General features: G+C 44.9%; 1 protein-coding gene across 3 annotated transcripts in view; it reads left to right on the top strand.

Annotated features, from left to right (window-relative positions):
- The window catches only part of RNF19A (ring finger protein 19A, RBR E3 ubiquitin protein ligase), a 217,993-nt gene that overhangs the window by 21,976 nt on the left and 180,193 nt on the right, over nucleotides 1–15,824 (top strand). For 2 of the 3 annotated variants that reach the window (XM_029591801.1, XM_029591802.1), the window contains exon 1: nucleotides 4,923–5,499. The exons of the other annotated variant lie outside the window; for it this stretch is intronic. The gene's annotated coding sequence lies outside the window, so the exon portion shown is untranslated. Of the gene's footprint in view, nucleotides 1–4,922; nucleotides 5,500–15,824 lie in introns of those variants that run through there. 3 annotated transcript variants of the gene reach the window in all.

The raw sequence follows: 15,824 nt of genomic DNA, 5'->3' as shown, positions 1-15,824 counted from the left end.
GTGCCACTCATGTGCAACCCCTGCCGAAAAGGCCGATTTGAGACCAGCACCTGGAGATGCCCGCGTACACCTTGGAGGCCATCTGCGTCAACCACAGTCCCACATCCTGAGTGCCCCAAGACATGAACTTATTTTCCTCCATGCGGGCCCGAAAACGCTCGTCGTAGTTCAACCACGACCATCCCTCGTACGTCTTACTTGCGGCCTGAATCGCATCAGCATACGATAACAAGGGGCCATATTGGGTCGGGTCCCAATGCCCGATCACACTTGCTAAGCGCAAAAAGGACCGCATCCAGTTATGAATGTTCTGTGCCACCTTCATCTGAGTTCCAGGGAATCGATCACTTCTCCCCCGCTTCTTCTTCTCCCTTCGTTTCCCACGACGACCCTCCAACAGTTGAAAGATATCTATGAATTTCTGGCATCGGATCTTCTTTTGAAGGGATCTCGGCACCTCCTCCCATAATTCAGAAAAGGCAACCAACGCTGGGGTACCTCTAGTGGTCTCCCCAACCTTGGATCCAACTGCCGCCGACACCACTGAGTCAGACGAAGTAGAGGAGGAGGAGGATGACGATGAAGACTTTGACGAACTGGACCGTGCCCACTTTTTCTTTGACTTGGACTTCTTGGCCGCTGCTGTCTTAGCCTTGTCCGCCGAGGCTGCCTTGCCCCCCACTTCCCCGATACCCTGGTCCAGCACCCCCCCCATGTCAACTCCTCCCTTGTCGAGAAGCAAGTCGGTCGCCCCCGACTCCTCCCTTGAACCGTCTCTAGGAAAAAAGACAAACCCTGCGGGGGCCTCTCCACCGCTGCCAGACCTGGAACATCCGCTTGCACCGCCTGTGCCCACCGAGGCTGCCGTGTTCTGCCAGTCCTCATGACACGATGAGCTTGGCTCCTCCCAGTCCCCTACTGCCAATGCCGCCTGTGGAGAAACAAAGGCAGGCGCAGGAAAAGGCACCATCCCTGGTGCTAGGCCCCGCTTCCCCTTCCATCCCCGTACCAAGAACTGCCATCGAACCCCAAATCCAGACTCCCCCTTCAGGCCCACACCAATCTCCCGCAGCAGGACCCCCCGCCACCTGCCCACTGTTCTTCAGGCTTAGAGGACCCCCCCCCTTCCCGAGAACGAACCCACAGAAATACCCCTGCCCGCAGAAGGAGACCTTCCCGGAGGAGCGTGGACCAGGCCATCTCCTGTCGCGACTCGCGAAGGTTGCGAGACCTCCCGCCATCTGTGCCTCCTCACAAGGACCTCCCGCACTCTGAGGTAAAGGCCTCGCATGCCACAGATTGTCTCTCCTCCTGCCACAACGACGGGGACCAGCTGTCTGGGCATGCCCAATCCACCCACTGCCCGCCAACGCCGGACCACCGCAGCTCACCTGAACCCCGCTGCGGAACAGCCTTAGGCTACCCTGGCTGGAAGCCTAGACTCCCACACCCCCGCGATGGAACCACGGGGAAAGGTGCCTCAGGGACCGATTGCACCCCTGAGCCAACCTTGGGGAGACCAGGAAGCCCTACCGGCCCCCCCCCCCAAGGGTCACAGCAGCACCACCCACCCCCCATCTGTCTGCCTCCACCACACACCCTGTGGCTGCAAGTACAGCTCCCCTACCCCCCCCCCCCCCACCTCCATGAGCACGGGACTGAGAACGGGAAACCCGCGGGACCCTCCCCCTTCTTGCAACACGTGCAGGCACGGTAGGACCCGGCGCATCCAGCCCCTCAGATCTACTGCCCTCGCCCAACGTGACTGCCACTGCGGCTGACACAGACTGCCCACTGGAAACACCACTACCAGCCACCACACTGGCCAGGCTCACCCGCTCCACCTCCATCTCACCTCGCTTTGGGCCCAGCTCCGCTCCTACCGCCTCCATTTTAAGAACATAAGAAATTGCCATGCTGGGTCAGATCAAGGGTCCATCAAGCCCAGCATCCTGTTTCCAACAGAGGCCAAAACTAGGCCACAAGAACCTGGCAATTACCCAAACACTAAGAAGATCCCATGCTACTGATGCAATTAATAGCAGTGGCTATTCCCTAAGTAAAATTGATTAATAGCCATTAATGGACTTCTCCTCCAAGAACTTATCCAAACTTTTTTGAACCCAGCTACACTAACTGCACTAACCACATCCTCTGGCAACAAATTCCAGAGCTTTATTGTGCGTTGAGTGAAAAAGAATTTTCTCCGATTAGTCTTAAATGTGCTACTTGCTAACTTCATGGAATGCCCCCTAGTTCTTCTATTATTCAAAAGTGAAAATAACCGAGTCACATCTACTTGTTCAAGACCTCTCATGATCTTAAAGACCTCTATCATATCCCCCCTCAGTCATCTCTTCTCCAAGCTGAACAGCCCTAATCTCTTCAGCCTTTCCTCATAGGGAAGCTGTTCCATCCCCTTTATCATTTTGGTTGCCCTTCTCTGTACCTTCTCCATCGCAACTATATCTTTTTTGAGATGCGGCGACCAGAATTGTACACAGTATTCAAGGTGTGGTCTCACCATGGAGCGATATAGAGGCATTATGACATTTTCCGTTCTATTAACCATTCCCTTCCTAATAATTCCTAACATTCTATTTGCTTTTTTTGACTGCTGCAGCACACTGAGCTGACGATTTTAAAGTATTATCCACTATGATGCCTAGATCTTTTTCCTGGGTGGTAGCTCCTAATATGGAACCTAACATCGTGTAACTACAGCAACGGTTATTTTTCCCTATATGCAACACCTTGCACTTGTCCACATTAAATTTCATCTGCCATTTGGATGCCCAATCTTCAAGTCTTGCAAGGTCCTCCTGCAATGTATCACAGTCTGCTTGTGATTTAACTACTCTGAATAATTTTGTATCATCTGCAAATTTGATAACCTCACTCGTATTCCTTTCCAGATCATTTATATATATATTGAAAAGCACCGGTCCAAGTACAGATCCCTGAGGCACTCCACTGTTTACCCTTTTCCACTGAGAAAATTGACCATTTAATCCTACTCTCTGTTTCCTGTCTTTTAACCAGCTTGTAATCCACGAAAGGACATCGCCTCCTATCCCATGACTTTTTAGTTTTCGTAGAAGCCTCTCATGAGGGATTTTGCCCGGCACGAAGGCTGCTTCCTCGGATTCCATCCAGGCCCACTCCGAGTTCCCTTCGTCCGACCTCCGTTCTGCTGCCACCCAGGCACCCTGAACTCCTCCACCGGCTCAACTGCCTCCCGCAGCTTCAGCCTCGCTCCCACGCCACGTCCCGATCCAACACAGCCAGAAAGCAACAGTTCAAACCTCGCGGCCCGATCCTCGATGCCTCCTGCATCCGACCAGCCAGCTCCCAAGACAGACGCCACAGTGCTGAGCCAGCGTCGTGTTGCCCCTAAGCTCCTCTTACCTACTGCTGATCTAATGCTAACTGGCCTATCATGGCCAGCCAGCAGCTCCCTTAACTCCTCCAATCCCGAGCTGCCTAACCCGGAGCCTAACCAATCCACCTACTCGCACCTCCCCCCCTTTCCCTTGACCCCTTGCTGTCCTAACTGCCCTGAGACTGACCCCCAGCATTCCCCCGCCAACCGCCATGGACCTGGGCCTGCTCCCCGAGCGTGCCTGGGCCCATATTACCTTGGCCAAGCGGACACTAGGTCCGGTCGACCTCTCAAAACTAGCAGCAATATCAGATGTAATAATGGCCATGTATGCTAATTAGATATGCACATAAAATTTGTGCACACCAAATGCGCAATAATGCATGCAGAAACGCGTGCTCATGCCCTTATGTAGTGAATTGCACAGATATTCGTGCAGAAAAACGCACGGACACCCATCGGCATGTGAACACCCATGATTAATTCTCTGGGCGAAAACCTCGCTTTAAAAAAAAAAAAAGAATAAATTGGTGGTCCCGAAGTTGATGTCAACGTGGGTAGAGCAATATATAAACCCTTTATGATTGGACTCTGATCACTGGCGAGAGCGTGAAATGCAAATGGAAGAGTCTGCCTCATTGAGAAGCGGCCTTCTCTCTATCATTTCCATCCATTGCTTGGCTTTCCCACAAAATCAACAAAAAAATGGTCTCCACACCAGTGCTTTCACTTGACTCCTGCCCTGATCCAGGCACTAAAAACCCACATTTAAAAAACATGCACTAGCCCGATCTCCTTGCTAGTGCGGCTCTCTGCATTGCCTGTGAATAGATAACCACCTCCTTTGTATGCCATTAGCATGCACTCATGCAGGAAAAAATAAAAAAGAATGCGGGTCAGTAAACTCGTTGATACGTGCTTTTTTTCCACGCACAAAACTCTTATTACATATCTGTATAGGGCTTTGCACGGGAAAACATGCGTACAATCGTGTATAGGCATGCACAAACCCACGGCAACTTCAACGCATTTTATTACATCCTCTCTTAATGGGACTACTGTTTTTGGTGATGTCACTGAAATAAAAAAAAGTTCCTTTCATGTTTTAACATGCCCTTAAGCACGCCTTACTGGACTTTGTAACCTCCCAAAGTGGTATGAGTCTGACAGTTAATATCATTTCATTAGAAATTTTAAATATGGTTTTGAAACTTTAAGGGAACACAATCAAATCACAGCGCCCTACAGTCCTTCCGCCAGCCTGATAAACAACGTGGGTCTAGGTGTGAAGCCAAGCATGGTAAAAATTGGTGTCTGTGAAAATGCAAATTAGCCTGTCACAGGGGACCCAATTACACACGGAACTCTTGTGCTGCTGGTGGTTGTTTCTTACGCTTTATTAACCCATAGACTTGTATTGGCCCACGTCACTTCTTGTGTAGCACCCCCAAACTTTAGCTTCCTAAAACTTTTTAATATCCTCGTTTTGAAATAAAAATTATACAAGAGGCTTCTCCGATGCTTCTTCTCGTCTAGCCAGGCACTGGTTTAAACACTTTTATTCTGGCATCCCTCCCATGGTGATTTTCAATTGCTGGAGCTCTGTGCTGACGCCACTTCCTGTCTCTTCTCACTACCGGATCTGTGCTGTTTTAAAGAAAATATCAGCGCAGTTACAGCAGCTGCCAAAGCCTTCGCAGGGCTCTTTTTGCTTTTATTTTTTTTTCCTCTAGTTTCCTTGTTTTCATTTTAAACTAGTGGCAGGCACTGTCGCTCACTTGTGCTGCCTGTCTCTCCTTCTCCTGCTGCTTCTGTTATCTGACAACGGGCCGCACCACCTTTTTCCTCGCTGTTCCTTCTAGACCGCCCAGTGCTTCCCACACCTCAGGAAGGCAATCAAACAGCCTGGGAAGAGATAAAAATAACACCGGCACAATGAGAGGCTGCCCTCCTCTCGGCTCGAACTTGTATGTTTACCACTGCAGCAGTTCTTTGTTTTTTGTTTTTTTTTTAAACTGGGCTTCTTCTGAGCTGTAACAAAATTAAAACAAAAGCTGCTACCGGGTAATTGTACCACCAGGAACACAGGACATCCACGGGCTCCCCCCACCAACAACGTGAGTATTTTAACGATAATTTACATGTTCGAATGTGCCTCAGAATTATTTGAATACATTGCACTTGCCACAGAGATTTCTTCCTTGTGAGTCGTTTTCGGTTCCCGAGAAGTTCGTCTTGCCGTTCCATTTAGGTTTTAATGGTTAAACAACTGAAAATATAGTTATGATACCATTCATTTTTAGTTATTGTAGAAATCAGGATTTGTTTTACTTTCACATATTGAAATTTATAGTTACGTGGTTGACCTGTTAGTCACTTGTCCAGAAATAAAAGTAAACCAAACAGTTACAGGCAGTGCCACCCAAAATCAGATTGGTGAAAACCTGGCTTTGTGAGACAGCTTTTGGTATCAGCCGGTGACACGAACCCTGCTAAACTTTGTACGTAATCCCTCTATCTCTCAGCACAATACTAACCCACACAAATTATGTCTCCCCAGCCATAAAAACTTCAAATTTAACCTTATGGGGACTCTTTTTTGTTTTTTTAAATTAATAATTATCTAACCAGTGCACTGTTATGTTGATGCTAGCTTAGTATCTGTACTGTACTCGATCAACTTCACTGTTCCACCCCTGCTGTTCAAGCTGGTTGGAAGTATTGTATAACACCATATTCAACAGACTGTCTGTAACTCATATCTATTTATTGCTTCTGTAGCACTAGCCTCTGTAATTACTGCATTATACTGAACGGAATGGTTCTCTTTCTGTAACTCATTTTGAACTGGCTAGGAAAGTGTCATAAATATACGATGATGACTAGCTTTCTGGTGATAAAAGTAGTCCAGTAAAAAGATATTGCCCACGCCTTGTTTGAATTTTATTTCTACGTGTTAAGCCATAATTTTGAAAGTTAACTAGCATGTTCTGGTGCTTTAGTTGCTGTAAGTAATGGAACAGATTTTCAGTGTTGGTTCTAAAGTTCTGTTTTAATTTTACCATAGTGGTTAAAAGAAGTCCTATGTAGAAAGGAGACTGTTCTTCACTTTGTAATGTGATGGTGATTTTGGGTTTATAAAGTTTTGGACTAATAAATGTGTTTGTGATTCTGAATGACATTATTTATTTTAACATTTAAATAGCATCCTAAATTGGAGCTGCCCTAATGAAATTATCATCTTAGTGGAACCTGAAGCAATGTAAAGCAAAAGGCCATATGTATTGTACTTAACACCTCCCATATATACACAAGGGGAGAAAACATGTAATACATCTGGCCCAAACTGACTTGCCAAAGGTTATAACCATCATCAATGGGACGAACAGGATTTGAATCCTGAACTCCTGGATTACAATGGATTAATATAATCATTAGGTTACCTCTTCTCCACAATGATAATTTTTTTTTATTCTTTATTTATAATAATTTTTAACATTTAGATTACTTTACAAATTATCAATGAACCAGTCATAATTTTAACAAAAATGTCGCACAGGTATTGATATACATTACAATACAAAGTAACATAATTTTTTAAAGGCAATTATACCCTTTATATCTTCTAAATATTCAAAGAAATTACGACTTTCAGATTTCTATACTTTAACTAACATACTATATGACTTGTCAAAGGAGATAATTTAACTGAGTTTTTGGAACAATCTATCACAGAACAAGTAGATTTTAGAGGAACATTATTGGTTTCTTTCATATTTCAAGCAGACAGAGATTTAGTTTTAAAACATTTCTTTCGCAATCGTTCAAAAAGTTTTCTTGGAGGGAAAATATGGTTATATCCCGATATTGCCAGGGAAACGCAATTGCGAAGGAAAGTTTCTATCAATGCAACAGGAAGTCAGAGACCTTGGAGCTGAATTTGTAGTGAGATATCCAAATAAATGTGTAATTAGGTTAAATAATAATAGATATGTTTTCTTCGAACCTATACAGCTGAGATCCTTTATTAATGCAAAAGTTCCCAGAGAAGCAAGGAATCCAAAATAGAAACTGGAGAAAGGGTTCGCAATTAGCAATGATTATATTTTCCTTGGTAATGTGCAGTAAATACATGTTAGGACAATGATAATTTTAGTATTTCTGTTTTTTTTAAATCTGTTTTTGGAAAAAAATGCGTTTTGTCCTGTAATTAGATTTTAAGAATTAAACTTTTATATGGAGTGGGATTGGGAAGTACTACTTGACATATGTATCGTGGACACACCAAGAAGTAATATTTATAGCTCTGGAGGGACAAAAATGTCCTTCATATTTTAGAATCTGTAGTGAATGATGACATGTTCTGTAAATAAACTTTAGGAAAGCTGTCTGTTTACTGTAGAAAAAGGAAAAATATTAACCATTATAGATTCTCATCACCTGCTTGACTGAATTTGGGCTCTTAAACCCAGAACTCGAATGGTTCAAATTCTTCCTTCATAACTGCACGTTGATCAGCTCCCTTGGACAGCATCATCTTCTCCCCTCTTCCATGAGGTGTGACACAAGAATTCATCCACTCTCCATTACTATTCAGCATCTAAATGACTCCACTTGTAATTAATCGGGGACTCTCAAATTCTTTATCACACCTATGCAGATCATCTACTTTCTCCTCTAGATTCAGACCTTGAACAATCAACTGTCATACCGGGGAACTTTTGATTTCCAGTCACCCTGAGTTTGTCACTGGGGAGGGGGGTGGGGCTGGGAGCAGCATCTGCACAAACTCTCTCACACATGCTAACACACCCACGTTCACTCACATACACCTACATGCTTATTCTCATTCCTCCATTCACCCATATACATGCACACTCATTCCTCTCCCTCTTCCGCACACTCATTTTCCCTCCCCACCTCAATCCCCATTAGTCCCAGCAGCCTCCTCTTTCCCCAAGCCCACAGGACCAACATGTTTTTTCTTCCTTTTCCTGCAGCACAGGCTCCTTTTGCCCCTGTTTTATTTTCTTTGTGGGCCTGATGCTGCTCTTCCTGCATCTGTCAGAGGGGCCAATGTTGCCCATTTCTTGTTCTTGGTGAGGGGTGCTATCGCTGTTGCTCTTCCTCCTCATCTTTCTTCTCAGTCTCTCTGATGCTCCTCCTCCTCTGGACCTGCACTGTTCCAGCCACTTTTTATTGTGGGCCACCTTCTGTAAGCAGGGCACCCAGAGATTTTGGGTATTGGCCATGAGATCTGGCAATTATTTTTCAGAACTCCGGAGTCCACAGGCCAAATCTGAAGAGTTCCTAGGTATGTCAATCACTAATCTAAACAACTGCCTCAGAAAGATCCCAGACTGGCTACATTTCGAACAAACTAAAACGAAACCCTTAAAAAAAAACAGAGTGCTGTGGATTGAAAAGAGAAAAAATATATAGCCACATCCATTCTTGAGTACCCTTGGAAGGAACAGCCGTCCTTTTCAGTCATCAATTCTGGAGTCTGGCTTAATCTTAGACTTCCAACTCACCACTGAAGCCCAAACACTAGCAGTAACAAAATCAGCCTACTTCCAATTGCATCAGTTGCGCCTTTTTATGATGCCCCTGCTTTTGCAAGTGTGGTCTAGCCATGTGTGATCTCCCTCCTTAACTACAGTAAATCACTCTACATTGGGCTGCCCAAAAACTAAATCATTACCTGCAGCTTATACAGAATTCAGCAGCACAAATCATGCTAAACCCCATTAAGTTTGACCCAATTACCCTACTTCTGAGAGCCTTGTTCTGGCTTCCTACTCCATTATCATCCTTATTTAAAATCATGTTCCTGGTCTTCAAAGCCCTAAAGAACCTGGCATCTCCCTACATCAATAATCCAACATATCCTATACACTTCCTCCTGGCCACCTCTCTCATTACCTCAGACCCACATACTGATACCAGCCCCAAAGCAAATGCCACACTCCAGTAATAGGAATAGAATTTTCTCAGGATCAATCCCGGTTCTTTGGAACACGCTACCCCTAGATCTGACCTTCTCAGCTTCAGAAAGGGATTGAAAACCTGGCTATTTGTAGCAGCCTTTGGTCAACAGCCAGAACTGTAAGCCCTGACTGGATCCAGTGAGTCACAGTCCAAGTCTCCTATGTCCCAAATGAGTTGAATAATGACACACATTTTCGCCACTCCCCACTTAATGCCAAGCCTGGATTCTGTTGTAAAATCTGCATTTGTAATAATTGAACTGAAGTGTAGTTTTAATCATTTAAACTGTGAATTGTAACTTTTATACTTGTATGCCCACCTCTAGAATATTTTAAATGGTGAACTGTAACTTGTGCTTTATAGTTGCTGAATTGTGCAGATCACTGTACCCTATAGTCTTTGTGATGACTAATCCTGTTGTAATATGCTTTGAACTCTAGTGTGGGAAAAGCATGATAGATGGTTATTCAATTATGACATTTCTGGCATTCTCATAATGGAAAGAAGTCTCTTTTGTGTGTGCTTGCATTGAATTCTAGTAGTACAAAGCTAATTTATATAATATTCTATCCAAGGTTTCTGTTTACTGTAACAGATAACTAACTTACAGAGCCTTTCATTATTAGTTTCACTTTGAGAAATGCATGTTCTATTCTCCTACAGACCACTAAACCTAGTAGAGATTATAGGCAAGAACTTAAAAAAAAAAGTAGGTTCCCTATTTTATCTTTTCCAATCCACTCATGAATTTGCATACCTCTATTCTAGTGGCCATGTTATTGCTGGCCCAGTGTTTGTGTCTGGCTGCTTCTACCAGACTGGACACAGCAATAGAATAACTTTGGCCACCAGAAATATGAATTTACTCCATCTCAGATCCAGGAATTTAATTTCCAGTTTAAGCTCTCAGGGTGGGCACTTATAGCCAGGGCCGGTGCAAGGGTATTAGGTGCCCTAGGCAAACCTTCTGCCTTGTGCTCCCCCCCCCGGTCCAGGCCCCGGTTCCAGCCTCGACCTCGTTCACTCAGAGACACGCACACTTAGGTTCCTTGTCTCATTCCTTGTCTCTCATTAACACCACACACTGAGTCTCAGTTTATCTCAGCCGAGAGAGGGATAACCTCCTCTTGCGGCCCCACACGGCTGCTCTTTGCTGCGCCCTAGGCGACCTTCTAGTTCACCTATTGGGATGCACTAGCCCTGCCCATAGCTGAACAGTACATTAGTGCTATGCCTTCTGACTTTGACATACTGATAAACTGTAGGTGTCCACTCCAGAGAACTTACACTTTTTCAGCTTGCTTGGGGTGCTCATTCAAGAGAGCAAATTCTTGCACCCAAAGCCATTTTGGCAAGGAACGGCAAGTAAAATCAAAGTTTTACTCCAAATTTGGGAATTAAATATCAATCTAAGTTCTCTGAGGCAAGCACCAATCACAGGTTTTCTTTGTTTTCCTGAACAGCTGGACAGTACCCACATACACAGTAGACATGTGCTTAAAAAAAAATTCATGACAGTTTGTTTTTCGGTTCGGGGGTGGGCCATTTCGATCCACCCCCAAATCAGAAATGTTTTTCCTGTTGCCAATTTTGTTTAAAAAAAAAAAAGAAAAAAAAAAGTCCCAAGCCTTCAAATTTTAACTAAATGGAAAGCTGCCAGTATTCAAAATGGCACCAGCAGCCCTTTGCCCTTACCATGTGACAGGGGCTGCCATTTTGAATACTGGCAGCTGATGGCCCCCGGGAGCCGGAGATCGTTCTGAGCTCCTGGGCCCCTTGTTGGACCACCAGCAACATTGAGTTAGTCTTGGGGGGGGGGGGGGGAGATTCCATTTAGTTAAATTTGAAGGATTGGGGGGTGTTTTATTTTATTTTATTTATTTTTTTTTTGCAAAATCATTTTTATTGAAGAGTAAAGACAGTACAACCATCAAAACATATAGAGGGTGCTCGATGTCGTACAACTGATCAGCATAGTAAGGTCAAACCACACCCAATCGCCGTACAATCACTGGTTGTCAAGCGCTCTGCCCCACTCCTTTTCAAGTTCCGGTGGATCTAAACCACCAGACAAGTTTACCAAATCAAGCATACATCCCACTCACACCAGTCATCCCATACGTACACTCATCCAAACCCCTTCCCCTCTCCCCCGAACCCCTAGGAAATTAACACAAGAGACTCATAAGACATACGCTTTCAATGAAAAGAACCCACTAAAGCAATACCATATAGCACAAGAATCCCGTCAACAATTCCCTTTACCCAGCCCTTCAAACCCATGAACAAGGATTCTTGAATCATAAACCAGCATATTGTAATTTCTGCCATGAAGAGTGATATCTCATTGAAAGCAGATGAGTTTGGATATCCAACGGCATTAAGGAGAAACATGTAGCCCAGCATTGTCTATATTCCTGATCCAGCAGCCTCAAGCCCTGTAACGAGGCTAATCTCTCCATTTGCATAGATGAGGCAAGTCGATAGAACCATGCCTTTGTGGTAGGTATGATATTCTGTTGTATCCAGTCTGCCAGGACCGTTCGGCAAGCCAATAGGATTGCAGTGTGGCCAAACCTGTCCAAATGTGCCTGATAAACTGGCACTACACCCCGCAGGTCCGACAGAATAAGCTGACCACTCCTGCCAATTGTTGAATGTGTACTTTGAGCAACAACAGTCAATACTTCGTTCCAAAACCCTGTCAACCGTGGGCACGTGAACAGTCGGTGGACCAAAGTTCTTCTGTCTTGAATACACTTGATATACATGGGCGATGCAAGCCTCCCCATTTGATAACGTCGTACATCATCACATATAATATGATGTAAAATTTTAAATTGTAATTCCTGGAGTGATAAATCCGGCAAACATTTTTGCATATTTTTGAAACACGAAAGCAGATATGATGAAGACACCAGGCACCCCCATCTCAGTCCAATATTGTGCCAGGTATGAAAGATGCCGAGGCGAGCGATAACGCCTGCCCACTTTGCACCAACCTTTGAGTTGTGCTTTAATGCCGCCTCAAAGAAATTCTGAGCAAATAGACGTTCTCTTTGGTATTGGTCCTCTGCCATTTGATACCATGCAAATAATGGTGCGTTTGTAAATAGGCAAAAAATTGCTTAGCTGGTAATTCATAGTCGGTAGCCAACGATGTAAATTCTTGTATGAGTGGTGTATCCTCTGAATAAAATTGATAAGTGAACGCAAGTCCTTTTTGCAGCCAGCCATCAAAAATAGCGTACTGTCCACGCCCTGGGGGAAAATCCCAGTTACCCAGCAACGGCATTAAAAGAGAGATGAGTCCAGGCAAGCCCCCTGAACCCAGAGCCATCGCCAAGCCAGGCGGCAGGAGTGAACCAAACTACGTGGGATTTGTAGAGAGCGATGTACAGTGTTATTAACTTGTATAAGATATAAAGGTGACCATGGAGAAACCATACTAATGACCAGTCCATCCTCACAATAAGTATAGCGGTCAAGCAGCCATTCACCTACAAATCGCAGCTGGCAGGCTACATTGAAAAGACGGATATCGGGCAGACCTAGGCCCCCCTCCCCCTAGAACAGGTCAACACCTTATAATTCAGTCTGGCTCTCTTTCCAGCCCACACAAACTTTTGGAACGCCGCTTGTAACCAATTGACGTCCCTGCCCGTCAGCCAACAGGGCAACATGTGCAGCTGATAAAGTAACTTTGGCAACAGGACCATTTTAAGCAATGCACATCTGCCAAATAAAGAGAGAGGCAGGGTCCTCCCACGTCTGGAGGTGGGCGGCCAAAGCTGCAATAGTGCTGGAAATGTTGAGCTCGTAAAGATCTGCAAGATCTCGTGATATCCAAACCCCCAAATATTTTATTTTGTTTTGGGCCCAAGTGAAAGGAAAATCACCCGTCCACTGACGCTGCACCCTAGGATTTAATGCCAACGCCTCTGATTTTACAAAATTTTACAAAATTAATTGTTAATCCTGCTATACGCCAAAAAGCTGTAAAATGGCATATAATGACTGGGATGCTAGTGTTTGGCTTGCCAACAAACAACAAAATGTTGTCAGCAAACAGTGCCAGTTTCATCAAATGTCTCCCCAGTCGCAAGCCCTTAAACTCCCCATCCAGCCTTAATTTAATAGCTAACGGCTCTAATGCCAGAACAAATAAAAGAGGTGAGAGGGGGCATCCCTGTCGTACCCCACATTGAATAGGGAAAGGTGTAGACAATGTCCCATTAATGAGAAGGCGAGCGCCAGGATTGGCATACAACACCTGCAACCAAGTGAGAAAAGGACCAGAAATACCATAAGCCTGCAGAGCCCAAAACAAATAATTCCAAGAAAGGGAATCAAAAGCCTTCTCCACATCCAGGCTCAGGACCACCGCCTCTGTTGTCGGATGATAATTTAACAGTCCAGTCAGACTCCTCACGTTCTTGACCCCCTGCCACCCTTTAATAAACCCCGTTTGGTCTTCATGAATTACAGAAGGCAAGAGGGAATTTAACCTAGTGGCAAGGACAGCAGAAAGAGAATCTTCAGGTCACCATTAATAAGAGAAATAGGTCTATAAGAGCCAACATCTTGCAAATCCTTGCCTGGTTTCGGCAATAGAACTATGGTAGATTGATTTTCCATGGGATTCACTGTCGAACCCTGAAGCAACCCATTATAATACTGCCGCAACACCGGCAGCACAGGAAATTTTAAGATCTTATAGAATTCCGGTCCTAATCCATCCGGCCCTGCCGCCTTACCTGGCTTTAAGCCATGTATCACCGCTTGGATTTCAATATCTACTATTGGTTTATTTAGCATGTCCTGCTGTTCCTTAGTAAACCTAGGCCAAGGCATGTTATTAAAGAATTTTTCCCTCATCTCTACATCACTAGGCTTAGCCCAGTTTAACTAACTGTAATATTCATAAAATCGATCTATCGCCTGCGCAGTAACGTGACGCACCCCAGCACAGTCTGTAATACCAGTAATGAAAGAGTTTGGGCCCCGCGCATACACTAGACTAGCCAATAGCTTACTAGCTCTATTACCGTGACGATACAGCTGAAACTGATAATAGCGCAAGGATTTGGATGCTCTCTGGTGTAAGAGCATTTGTAACGTTTCACGAATACCCTCTGCCTTCAGTTTACTGGCCTCTGACATCTCCTGCATATGGCGAAGCTGAGCAGCTTTCAACTCTGCAGTAAGTTGAAGTATCTCAGCATTTCTAGCCCTATTCTGAGTGGCAACGTATGCTATAATATGCCCACGCATCACCACCTTTCCCACTTCCCAAAGAACCCCCGGAGCTACCTCTGAGCTTGAGTTGAAAAGTATATATTCCTCCCATTTCTCCTGCAGAAAAATGAGAATTTCTTATCCAGGAGGAGACCAGGGGGCATACGCCAGGAAAAAGGAGGTTTCAAGGCTCGACCCAGAGTGACAACAACTGATACTGGAGCATGGTCGGACAAGGCTATCGTACCAATTGTGGCCATCGACGTTATGGGGAACAAGAAATCTGAAATCAAAAAATAGTCCAATCGAGAGTATGACCCATGCGGGTGAGAGGAAAAAAGTATAGTCTTGTTCTCCAGGATGCAAAGTCCGCCAGATATCTAAGAGGCGTAACTCGTGGCACAAAAGACTAGGTCCCTTTTGGTTATATCCGGGCTCTGCAGACTTAGATGGTCGACAATCCTCTTTCTTATTCACCACAAAATTGAAATCTCCCCCTACCAACATTGCATAGTCTGTGAATTCTCTCAACATCCCCAGTAAACATGCGAAGAAATCATGATTATAAACATTTGGTGCATATACATACAGAGAATCACTTTTTGCTGGTTGCACAGTCCCTGGACAATGATGTAACGACCTTCCAGGTCTTGCCAAACCCGCTCCGACTGAAATGGCAAATGTTTATGAATTAGTATGGCAACCCCTCTCCTTCGCAAATTGTAGGAGGAGAAAAAACATTGGCCCACCCATTCCCGTTTCAGCTTCATATGTTCACCCGCTGATAAATGGGTTTCCTGAAGAAACACCACCTGTGCATTCATGCGCTTAAATGCCATCAAAAGCTTCTTTCTTTTGATTGGGGAATGAATGCCATCTACATTAAGAGAAGTGAATTTTACTTCAGCCATCGCACAAGAATCTTAGAGGCTCAGCCCAAAAAAGACTCGCAGAGAAAATGTCAATGTAGAAAGTCCCTCGGCTCCCCAGCCTGAGCCACCGGGATCATAAGGAAACATCTTGTACCCTGTTTCACCAATGTCCAGGATAGACTGTTCCCCATCCAAAAATATGTGCACCTTTCCTAGGGATTCCCTCTGTCCCTCCCCATCCCCCAGCATCCAGTCCCATGCACACCATACTTACAGCTTGCAATTTGCATCCTTAGGAGGCCCAGAACCCCAACATACCCCCACTTTCGAGGCATGCCGAG

The sequence above is a fragment of the Rhinatrema bivittatum genome, chromosome 2, assembly GCF_901001135.1.
Source record: "Rhinatrema bivittatum chromosome 2, aRhiBiv1.1, whole genome shotgun sequence".
Classification (NCBI taxonomy): domain Eukaryota; kingdom Metazoa; phylum Chordata; class Amphibia; order Gymnophiona; family Rhinatrematidae; genus Rhinatrema; species Rhinatrema bivittatum.
The sequence above is the reverse complement of the archived record's forward strand: the minus strand, read 5'-3'. Positions and strand labels throughout refer to the sequence as shown.